Genomic DNA, 12,059 nt, shown 5'->3' with positions numbered 1-12,059 from the left:
AATGTTAATTTATTTTTGCTGTAAAAATTGTTTATACATTTATCATTCCAAAGTTATAACAGTATTATTCATACTGTGAATGATCCAGTTGACAATAAAAATCTGTAGTGTAGTTTTGCTTTGTACCAATGCTGCCACTGTTGCCATTATCACAACAGTTATCAAGATATCTTAGAAGTCTTCATACAAAGGAAAAGAGATGGGGAATAGGTGGTGTGAATCTAGCTAAGGTGTATATTGTTGGTTGCCTGAGAACATCATGATGTTTTGCATCAGAGATCCTGAAAGAAAACTGGAAGTAATCTTTATTTAACTGGAACTAGTCATAAGTTGTCATTGAAAGGTGAATGGAATCATGAGATGAGAAAATAAAATGAGATCACTGATAATGGAGTTCTATTCATTGAAAACAGGATTTCTTGACTTTGCTATTCTATACTGATGTGTATCAATTAAAGGCATAATCCAGTTGGGTACTTACTACAGTTCAAATATTTTAATTCAACTTAACAAATTCACAGAGGGAAGTTGGACTGCCCTGTGCCGACATTTGAAAGGATGCCAAAGAGAGAACTCTCTGCTTTATTTCTACAAATTGGAAAGTTTTGCTATGGCAATAAAAGATTTCATTATATTTGCAAACAAATCTTAATCTTTGTTAACATACCCGACAAAGTATGTGTTAACAAGATGTTGTTATTTTACGTTGTCATCCAGCAATTTGCAAGATGTCTTCACTTGTGATGCTTTGGTGTTCTGCAGGATCATTTATTAAAATGGTCAGACAAATTTGCAAAGATGGAATTGAGTGTAGAAACAGTGAGGTTTTGAATTTTTCAATATAGTCTATAATTGAGGTAAGTAGTGTGTATATCATACATTTTAAAAATTTTATGTTGGGTTATGTACAAGGGAGCTCTTCATGCAATCCTGAGTTCTACATTGTTCATCAGAAAGGGAATAAAATGAAAGAATAGCTTAATTATAATGAAATCAAAACTGACTATGGTGCAGTAGCTTAATTTTACCAAAGTGAGAGTCTTTACCGATGCAATTGTGCTCTTACAAGTTCAGACAGCCAGTGTCAACACACCCAAGTCCAGTATTACACAACTAAAAGAATAAAGTTTTCTCTGCCTTTCCCCAATGTCTTACTTTAGCCAAACCTCAGAAAGACCCTGAATTTACCATAATGCCAGTATTAAGATTTTCAACAAGTTTTCACATCACCCATCCTGTGGCCTCAATTAAGATGCCAAAATAATATAAAGTGGAGGCTATTGCAGAAAATTAACGCAATTAACAGAGTAAACTTTTATTCCATCAATCTAGAGTATGTTGAAATCAGAAACTAGAGGTGTAAAATTAGATCTTACCCACTCAAACAAGCATTTAATATCTCTAAAAGCTTACATCTGATTTGCACTCTATTGCAAAATTTCAGGTTCCTACCTCTGCCAATGTTTTGGAACTATGGCCTCATTAATAATACATTATGGCTGCAGTTTATTTACATAAATTGTAGTCAAGGAAATAAAAGGAATTAATGGCACTTGAAATTCCTCACCTAGTTAATCTGTGTTGTCAGTACTTGCATTCAAGAGAAATCAAGTATTTAGATGAAGAGCCCATGTTGAATTGTTACCAGACACCTTCTGGTGCCATTTCCTAAATTCTTCTGTGGAGCCTTTGGGAATTATGGATTTTAATAGAAGAGGAGCTAATAGATCTTCTTGTAGACAAAACATTGAAGGAAAAGCAACATAAAACGTGGTCAGGAACTGTTATTGTGTGTGCCCTATAGCATTATTTATTGTACATGGAAGGTGCTGGAAATGCACAACATAGTTATTATAATCTAGAAGCACCAAAACAAATTATGATATTTCAGATGTGTAACTTTCATCAGAACTCACTGGAACCAACATTTAAAATGTGTGTTGATCTTTAATCTACTTGTAGATGTCCTTAACAGCATAGTAAATGACACCAATGCCCTAGTAATGAAGCCAACCCACATATTCTTCACAAGATTTATCGCAAACTTGTAAGTATTACACACAGCACCACAGACATTAGCCAATAAGAAATTAGTTTTCACCGCAGATGTTGATACAGCTTCGTGAATTGTCTGCTGTCAATGCAAATTTCCATTTGTGAAAGAAGACAAATCTAGCTGGTAAGAATTCTGATGAAGTGACATCAGCCAGCATCCTGTCAAAATTCATTTTCAATAGCTGCAACTCTACAGAAGGTTTTGGTTATAAATCTTAAGTGTCATATCTTGCACTGGGACTTTACAGGGATTTCAAATTACTTGGCAATGCACGGAGCAGTGCTTGAAGTCATACTCATTTATCTTGGAATGTATTTCCAAACCTGTGTCAATTTGAGGGCAACAACAACATGTTAGAATGCGCTGATGTATTTTCAGTAGCATCTCCTGTATCAGTGGCAGATTATGGCACAGTGTAATTAATGGTGCAATTTAATATTCCCTTGGCTCCTGTGACATTATAAATGAAAACCACTACTGACTGTGTATTAATCATACACCAGACCAACAAACAGTACCAAGCACTATGCCAACAAGTGAGAAGTAAAAAATGTGTTTTTTAGTATTGTGACTCTAGCGTATTCTCGTTATAACTTAATTCTGAATTAAATGAATTCTGAAGAAACTGTGACTCCAGTAGCCCATCTATCAAACTGTGGATTTGCACCAGTTTATGTGTCAGTGAATGTTCTGCTATGTGATAGGTATTCTAATGAACTTTAAATATCAAAAATGTATCTTCCCAGTCTTTAATCTTTAATGAAATTTCCTAGTATTGTTGGGAAAATCCCTGGCTAGAAGGACAAGTTGCTTCTTGGTTTCACCTCTGCTCAAGCCCATCCACTATGTGGTGCAGGAAAAGTCTTCAGCCGGTTGACTTTTATTATACTGGATAAATATTATGACATTAAATTTACTTTGAAACGATTCTGTCCCATGAGAACCATTGGATCATTCAAATTGCGAATGGGAAATCACCACTGATAATAAATCAGTCTTTCACCATCCATAGATCTACCATTTGTGTGAGCACCGCTCTTAGATTTGGCATTTGCATAGAAATGAGGACTCTAATTGGATAGAGAGAAAGTGAAATAAGTGTATGATGTTTTTGAATTTTTATCACTGGGAATAATTATAATGTTTGCTGTTTTAATAGTAACTATACCTCTCATCAGCACTGCTAACTGAAACTCAGAGCTCTATTTTTGGTGCCTTTCACCAAACTGAGTCAAAGTCCTGGAATGTCCTACATCTGACTATTTCAAGAGTCTTCGTCACTTTTTAAGAGGGTCCACTGTCACTTCAGGTACAAAGGATGAGCAGTGAAAGCTGCCTTGCTAGTTTCACCCATGTCTTGAGAAATCTCACTTCAATATTTCTGTTGCATCTCAACAGTGGTATGTGTGCAGCTAAGTATGAGTTGGAGTTGATCAGCTCAATCAATGTATGTGGTTATTTGGTCCATTCAAGTGCTACAACAGTTAGAGGCAATCTTTTACAATCTGGATGGATAAGACATAGGAATGAGAATGATACCATGTTGGATTTGTTTCGTTTACTGTTCCTTATGGCCAAGTGGTTAAGGCGTTCGTCTAGTTACCTCAAGGTCGCTTGTTCAAACCTGAGCTGTGGCAGCGTGTTTGTGCCCTTGAGCAAGGCACTTAATCACACATTGCTCTAGTCTGAGCAAGGAGTGGCGCCCCACACAGACTTCCAATCTGCACCTGGTAAGGCATGAAAATGCCTGACACAGGTCTCTCATGGTCTGAGTCGACATTCCCCCCTATGGCCATCATACACTGAGAGCTGCAGTAGGTTCACAGACTATCTCATCTTTTATATAATTGCAGGAAAATAAGGAGATGGTCTGAGAAAAACTATGAGGGTAATGGATTGAAATCTAAATAAAACCCAAAGAAATTATCTGTAATGTTCTGATGGAGACAGATGCATATGCTTACCCATATCAGTGCAAATGCAGAGGGTTAAGTAAGATGTAAAACCTCCAGAGTAATAGGTAATTGACATTGTCAGCTGCCTGGCATGGAACACATGGGAATCATTAATACAAGTGCACAGAAGGAGAAGCTATTTGGCTGCAGAAGGTTAAGTTTAACAGGAAGCGACCATCCACTAACATTTTTACAGGGTACTTGGCCCTTGTAAATGTCTTAGATTTATAAGAAAAGGTTTCACATTTAAAAAAATATTGAAACAGATCAGTCAAAGAAGATAATTTTCTGTAATGGAACAATCCAGATACTATTTATTTGTCCATTGATTCCAAATGAAAAGTATTCATTTTTAATTATTTAGAATTCAAAGCTTAAATTAATGTGCAGATAATGACAAATATATCAAAAGTATAAAATGCTTATAATCAAAACAAAAATAATAGAAGTGTTATGTTCTTTTATAGAATAAGATTTTTAAAGTTTTTTTATATTCTCTGAGACAGCTTTCATTTGACCATTCTTCCATAGTGAGCCAAACATTCGCAGACTTCACCACAGATTTGCAATCAACAAGTATAACTTTCCTATGTTATTTGGAAACCAGAATAACAGTGGATACCAGAAATGAGAAATAAACTTATAGTTAGACTTTCTATAAATGCAGGGATGGATTAACCAAAGCTTGCTTTAGAATATGTCTGCAAACTTGATAAATGTGATGTATTCTAATGACAGTATTTGCTGGTCAAGTTTAGCAGTGTGTGTGTCCTTGCCTGCCTGCATCTGTTTATTTGTCTATTTTAAAAGCAGTTCCTTAGAGAAGTCAGCTTGTTCCAAGAAATATAAACTGTGGCCTTTGGAAGGATAGCCTGTAATAAAATGCCAAAAACACAAATTGTTATCTTTATTTTTGGAGAGGAAGTTTTGAGTAGGATTCAAATGAATATCATTCTAAGATGTTCATAGATTTCTTAAATAAACAGAAGACATTTTAGGATGGACCACACAGTCTGTTAGCCATAATGTATCATTTTGTAATGAAATTTTAATTTTTTAACAAGTTATTAGAGCCACACCAAGTAGCAGAGTGTATAAATGAGATTATTATACAGAGTTTTGAGTTAAAAGATCGCGAACTAAATAAATAAATTCATAGAATTGGCTGGTATTCCAGAGTACAATGAAAAACTAGGCAATAACTTTGAAACAGTGAAATCATTTTAAGGGAAACACTAGACAATAACAGACTAGAAACAGGCTAATGGGTGTTTATCTTTATAAAGAGTGATTAAAATACACAGGCAAGAATTTTCTCCCTCTCCTCCCCCCACCTTTGAAATCTACTCCTCACCTTTTTTTTCTCCAGTCTTGCCCAAGAACGTCTCAACCGAAACGTTGACTGTACTCTTTTCCATCGATGCTGCCTGGCCTGCTGAGCTCCTCCAGCATTTTGTGTGTGTTGCAGGCAAGAAAAGACCCATCAACATTAAATCAAACTTCAAATTATAGAGACATCAAATTTTACATATCCAATCTGGTTTTACAATTTTACATAAAACATATTTTACAAATCTGGTGGCTCAACCCACCAGATCCCTACAACTGAAATAAAAGCTACCCAACACAATTCCAATGTCAAATCTTCTAGGTTATGGCATTTTAAATTAAATCCAAATTCTCTACCACCCTTTCAGGCAATTAGTTGCAGACCCCCAGCAATCTGTAGAAGAACTTCCATTTACTCATTTACTTTCATAAATAGGATACTCTTTAAACATCTTTGTAAATCTTGTTTGTCTCCCTTCTGCAATGTGCTGACCAGCAATTGTATGTCAATTTATAAGAAAGAATAGATGTAGGCCACATGGCTATTCAAAATCGAAGTTAATCTTCCCCTACTCTTCTCTCCCACCTGATTTCTGTATTCTAAGGTTGCTCTGGGTTCCAGAGATCTCGATATATTGCACAAGTGAGCATATACTGCTGTATGAGTCAAGAATTCCAACAACTCGGAACCTACTGAATAAAGAAATTCCTCATTACAGCCCTACATGATCATCCATTTAATCTGAGACTATCTCCAATTAAAACCCTCAGGATCTTGGTTCTTTCATTATGGTTACCTTATTATTTTCAACTCCAGTGAAAATTTCTCACTTGTTCTTCCTTATAGAAGACCTACTGCTATTTTCTTTCTTCTCCAAAATACATTTCATTCTGCTCTAATGATTTTTCTACATTTGTAGGTGCTAAGCTTGTTAATATTACGTTATTATTTTCTCACTCTAAATTTAACTTATTCCATACTTCAAAATTCCCCTCCTTAATAGGACTGTGAATATTGTTCATATTTTGTAAAGATGGAGGATTGATATAAATTCAAACAACGTAGTATGGTCAAATCTTGCACTAGCCATGCAAATTACATTTCAGTTTTGAGGAGGACCATGTCTGTCCCTAATCATGCTCCTGCTTTTCACGTACTTTAAAAAAAAAATCCCTTATTTAGACTTGTCAATATGTTTTCATGCTTTCTCACTGCGTTTCCAATTTCCTTCCTACCTTGATCTTTCTGTACTATATTTAGATCATGGTTTCTGATATAAGTTTCCCTTTTGTTGCATGATCTGCCTGTGTATGCCCTTTGACATTCAGGCATTCTAGATTTGAGAATCCTGTCCTTTAATTTTTAGGGAACCTATTTGCTCTGAACCTTCACTATCACCTTCTTGAATGCCTGTCAGTGCTCTGGCATTAATTTATCTTCAGACAGATGTTTCCAATTTACTTGTGCTAAATTATATCACAGCCTAGCAAAGCTTCCCTTCCCCCAATTCAGAACGTTACCCCGATCTATCTTTAGACCTCTCTGTGACTATGCTAAATTTAGCTAAATATAATTACCATCACCAAAGTGCTGTCCCACAGTTACCTCTTCCACTGCTGAGTTTCAGTTTCCATAGCATGTTCAGAACTTACCCCCTTGTTGAACATATTACATGCTGGCTATAACAGTCGTGATGAATGCATTTCACGAATTCAGTACCGACCAAGCCTTTTTAAGCTGATTCCGTACCAGTTCATAATTTTGGTAGTTTATGTACTTTTAAGAAGTGTGTCTATATATGCCCTCTGTGGGGTCTCAAATATCCTCTCAGATTGTGATGCCTGATTTATACTTGAATCAGTTCACCCTACGGGATCTTTCTCTTCAGAGCTGTAATGGTCCTTTTAAACAATGTTTTGAACTACCCAACCACTGACATTTTCGTTTTAATTCCTCCATGTTAGTTGAAAGCACTGTACATGCAATGATGATCTGCAATTCCTGTCCTTTAGACCGTATTTCAATGATAGCTACGGTATCAAATTTCCTAAAATGCATCTATGCCAGCACCTTGTCTACCATATTTCTTGCATTCATGTATATTCTATTAAATGTAGCCAAACTCCAGTGTTGTCTATTTTCTTGAGCTTGTTTCCTCTGCTTTACAACCTGTTTACTATTTCTCTATCTGTCATTTCTGGTCTTGTATCTCTGCCTTCTAAATGTACAATGTGTTTTTCTTTCCCTTCCCAGGCTAGTTTTAACTCTTCCCAAGAACACAAGGAGAAATCCTCATCATTCTATTGATTTTTGTAATCCATTTAGTTTTAAAAGTCCCAGTTGCCCCAGAGATGTTTCAATATTCTAGACCTTCAGAGGACTTGTTCCTGCATCATCTCTGTAGCCATCTTTAACCTCCTATTTCTATAGTCACAATTTAAGGCAGATGATAAGTAATGGCAATGTCAAGCTTTGACATCTATGTGTGGATTTTCTTTCTCCCTATTTCTCTCAAATCTTTCTGTAGGATGTCACTCCTGCAGCATTTCTACTGATTTTGGACAACAACTGCATGGCCATATAAATGCACATTTTCTTATGAACCTTCACTCAGCAGATATAGTGTTGATGTTTCATCTGGCTAAGATGCATGGAGGCAAAAGTCACAGCCTCAAAATAAAGAGTTGATCCTTCAAAACTGAAGAGAAGAAATTTCTTAATCAGTGGGCAGTAGATTTCTGGTATTCTATTTCTAAGGGAGTAGTGGAGACCAAGTCAAGAGTATATTCAAGCTTTGACATCTGTGTATGGAGTTCCCTTCTCCCTAGTTCTCTCAAACCTTTCTGTAGGATCTCAGTCCTATCGCATTTCTACTGATTTTTGGACTACTGCTGCATGGCCATATAAATGAACATTTTCTTATGGATCTTTACACAGCAGAAGTGGCGCTGATGTTTCATCTAGCAAGGATGTGTGTAGGCAAAGGTCACCGCTTCAAAATGAAGCATTGGTCCTTCAAAACTGAAGAGCAGAAATTCCTTAATCAGTGGGCGATGGATTTCTGAGTTCTATTCCCAAGGGAGTGGTGGAGAACAAGTCAAGAGTATATTCAAGACAGAAATAATAGATTTTTGCATCTTAAGAGCAGCGAGGGATGTGGGATCAGTGCAGGAAAGTAGGACTGAGGTAAAAGCTCACCCATGATTTTGAATGGCGGAGTAAACATAAAAGGCCAAATGCCCTGCTTCTCTTCCTTGTGTTAGTATATTTTTATGCTCAAAATGGTTTTGAGCTGCTCAATAACAATTTCACTATGATGCATGGAGGAGATACATCCTGAAACTTGGTCTTGGCCTCGTATAGGAGCAAGATAGATCAGTTGTTTGTGTGGTATTGCAACAACAACCTTGTCCTCAACATAATTAAGACCAAGGAATTGATTGTGGACTTCAGGAAGGGGAAGTCAAGGGAACACACCAGTCATTATCAAGGGATTTGCAGTGAAAAGGGTGAGCAGTTGAAAGTTCTTGGGTGTCAACATCTCTGAAGATCTATCCTGGGTCCAACATACTGATGCAATTACAAAGAAGGCACAACAGTGGTTATATTTCATTAGGAGTTTGAGGAGACTTGGTATGTCACCAAAGGCTCTTGGAAATTTCTATAAGTGTAGCGTAGAGAGCATTCTAACTGGTTGCATCACCATCTGGTATGGAGGAGCTCTGCACAGGATAGAGAAAAGCTGCAGAAAGTTGTAAACTCAACCAGCTCCATCATGGGCACTAGCCTCCAGTATCGAAGACACCTTCAAAAGTCGATGCTTCAAGAAGGTAGCATCCATCATGTGTATGTGTTTATAAATGTTTATATATATTTCTTGTAATTGAAAGTTTTAAAAATGATTACATTCAGTATATACAGGATCACTAACACGGTTTCAGAAGCCCAGTGGGAAGTGTGAATACTTGCTGCTGAAATCTAGTTTTGAAGATAGTGGATCTGGAAAAGAAAAGTCGGATTGTTTCAATGTATTTGCAGTATGTAGGCCAGGCTGGCATCACTCATTGTCTGTCTCTGAATCTCATTGAGAAAGTGGTGGCAAACTGTGTTCTCAAACCACTGCAATTATTCTTATGAATGTTCTCCCACAATGATTTTTGGGTAGGAAATTCCAGAACTTAGCCAATGAAGAGAAGGAGGTTTGCTGGTTGTAAATAAGGTGTCAGTGAAGCATGCTGCTTTATCAAGTTCAGGTTCAAGCTTGTAGTCATATGACTGTGCATATATACAACCAAATGAAACAACATTCCTTCAGACCATGGATTACCCACAATACATATATCACACACAGCACATAAAACAAAATATTACCACAAATAAGTTCATAAAGTATAATTCAAAATGCCTGTAGTGCAGCATAAGTAAACAGTAAACATTAAACAGTGCAGTAAACAGCTTGCTGTCCTCGTGATAAGACCTTGGTGGTGGCAGGGTATTCAATCATCTCACAGTCTGGGGGTAGAAGCTGCTAACCAGTCTGGCACTCCTAGTTCTGATGTTCTTATACCTCCTTCCTAATGGTAATGGGTCAAAGAAATTGTGGAATGGGTGGTAGAGTCCTCAACAATGCTTTGGTTCCTTTGCATACAACGCTCCCAGTAATTGTCTCAAATAGTGGGAGGGAGACCCCAGTGGTCCTCTCAGCAGTTTTTACTATCCTTTAGGGTCTTACAGTCCAACACCTTGCAGCATCCATATCACACAATGATGCAGCCAGATAGGATACCCCCGATGATGCTCCCGATGGGGAGCCTTACACGCCTCAATTGCCTCTGGAAGTGTAGACGCTGCTGTGCCTTCTTGACTATGGGGTCGTGTTGTGGGTCCAGGTTAGATTGTCTGTTATGTGCACACCAAGAAACTTTGAGCTCTTCACTCTCTCCACAGCAGAGCTATTGATGTGCAATGGAGAGTGATCAACCTGCCTTCCTAAAGTCCACAGTCATCTCTTTTGTCTTGTCCATGTTGAGACGCAGGTTGAAGTGCTGTCACCATTTGACAGGCCTCTCTACTTCCTCTCTGTATGCTGACTCATCATTACTGCTAATGAGGCCAACCACTGTTGTATCATCAGCGTACTTGATGCAGTTTCAGCTGGATCTGACAGTGCAGTCGTTAGTCAGCAGCATGAACACTAGTGGGCTGAGCACACACCCCTGGGGGCACCAGTGCTCAGAATGATGGAGCTTGAGATGTTGCTGCCAACTCAGACTGAAGTCTTTCCGTCAAGAAGTCCAAGATCCAGTTACAGAGAGGGGTGTTGAGACCCAATAAGGACAGTTTATCCACCTCTGAGAGATAACCATGATAAATGCTGTGCAGAAGTTGATGAACAACATTTTCACATATGAGGCATTGTTTTCTAGATGGGACAGGACGGAGTGGAAAGCCAAAGCTGTGGCATCATCAGTGGCCATTTTGAGTGGTAGTTGAACTGGAAAGAGTCCAATGTAGCTGGAAGGTGGGATTTTATATGATCCATTACCAGCTGCTCAGATTATTCATGATTGTTGAGGTATGTGCCACTTGACAGTAATCGTTTAGACCTGTTACCATCACTCTCTTGGGCACTGGAATGACGATGGCTGCCTCGAAGCCTACAGGAACAGTAGACTGTTGCAAAGAGATATTAAAGATATCCATTAAGACCTCTGTTAGTTCAGCGCACAATCCCTCAGCACTTGACCAGGTATGCAGATTTGCGTAGGTTTTTCCTCCTCCATGCTTTCATGTTTCCTGAGTATTGTTGAAGATTAACTCATCCAGGCAAGGGGTGGGTATTCTGTCATGCTTTTGACTTGTGCCTCAGAGCCAGTGGAAAGAATTTGAAGTGTCAATCTGCATAACTTGTCACAGAACACGCATCTTTTGACCTGCTGTCCAGCCATAGTATTTATATGATAGTGCAATTAAGATTCTGGTCAGTGGTAACCCCAGAAAATTAATGGTGATGCAAATGCCATTGAAATGAAGAACAAGTTTGGAGATTGTCATTGACTGGCTATTGTGTGGGAGGAATAATACATTCCATTATCAGCCAATGCTTGGCGTTGCAGCCATAGGAAGTGCAATACCTGCTATTTTTTAACCTCCTTTTCTACTCTCTGGCATCCCAGTCTTTAAGGTTAAACTAAGTTTTATTTATCCTTTCAATTTAGTATGCTGTATTTATTGCTCGTGATGTGATCTCCTCCATAATGAATGGTTCACAGTGTTTTAAGACATCTCCATTCAACATGACCCTAATTCTTTCAGTTGCTTCAGATGTTAATTCTCTGTCCTGCTCTTTCACTCTCCTTAACGCCTGCAGTATGTTGTTTTATGGAACTCAATGTAAGCTTAAGGAACTATATGTCATCTTCTGACTATACTTTTTGCCGCCATATGTCCTGAACGTTGAGTTTACCAATCTCAGATAATCAACGTTTCCAGCTTTTTATGTTTCAGATTTACAGCATTCACATTTTTAATTTTAGGAATCTGTTTATTCTTCTTCCTTTTGTTTTCCTTTTTTTCCAAACAGACCTTCTATTCCTTTACTTATCCTATCACTGCCATTTTTTTGAGCAATCATTCCCCTGTAATTTAATCTCTCTCTTCTCTGCCAGAGATCCTTCCCATGTTCTCTCCTCCCCACTTTGATCAATTTACTTTGCAT

General features: G+C 37.8%; 1 protein-coding gene across 4 annotated transcripts in view; it reads left to right on the top strand.

The window, feature by feature from the left end:
• Nucleotides 1-12,059, top strand: part of LOC134351632 (ELKS/Rab6-interacting/CAST family member 1-like) — a 784,451-nt gene that overhangs the window by 723,884 nt on the left and 48,508 nt on the right. The window lies entirely within an intron of this gene.

The sequence above is a fragment of the Mobula hypostoma genome, chromosome 9, assembly GCF_963921235.1.
Source record: "Mobula hypostoma chromosome 9, sMobHyp1.1, whole genome shotgun sequence".
In the NCBI taxonomy this organism is placed as follows: Eukaryota; Metazoa; Chordata; class Chondrichthyes; order Myliobatiformes; family Myliobatidae; genus Mobula; species Mobula hypostoma.
The sequence above is the reverse complement of the archived record's forward strand: the minus strand, read 5'-3'. Positions and strand labels throughout refer to the sequence as shown.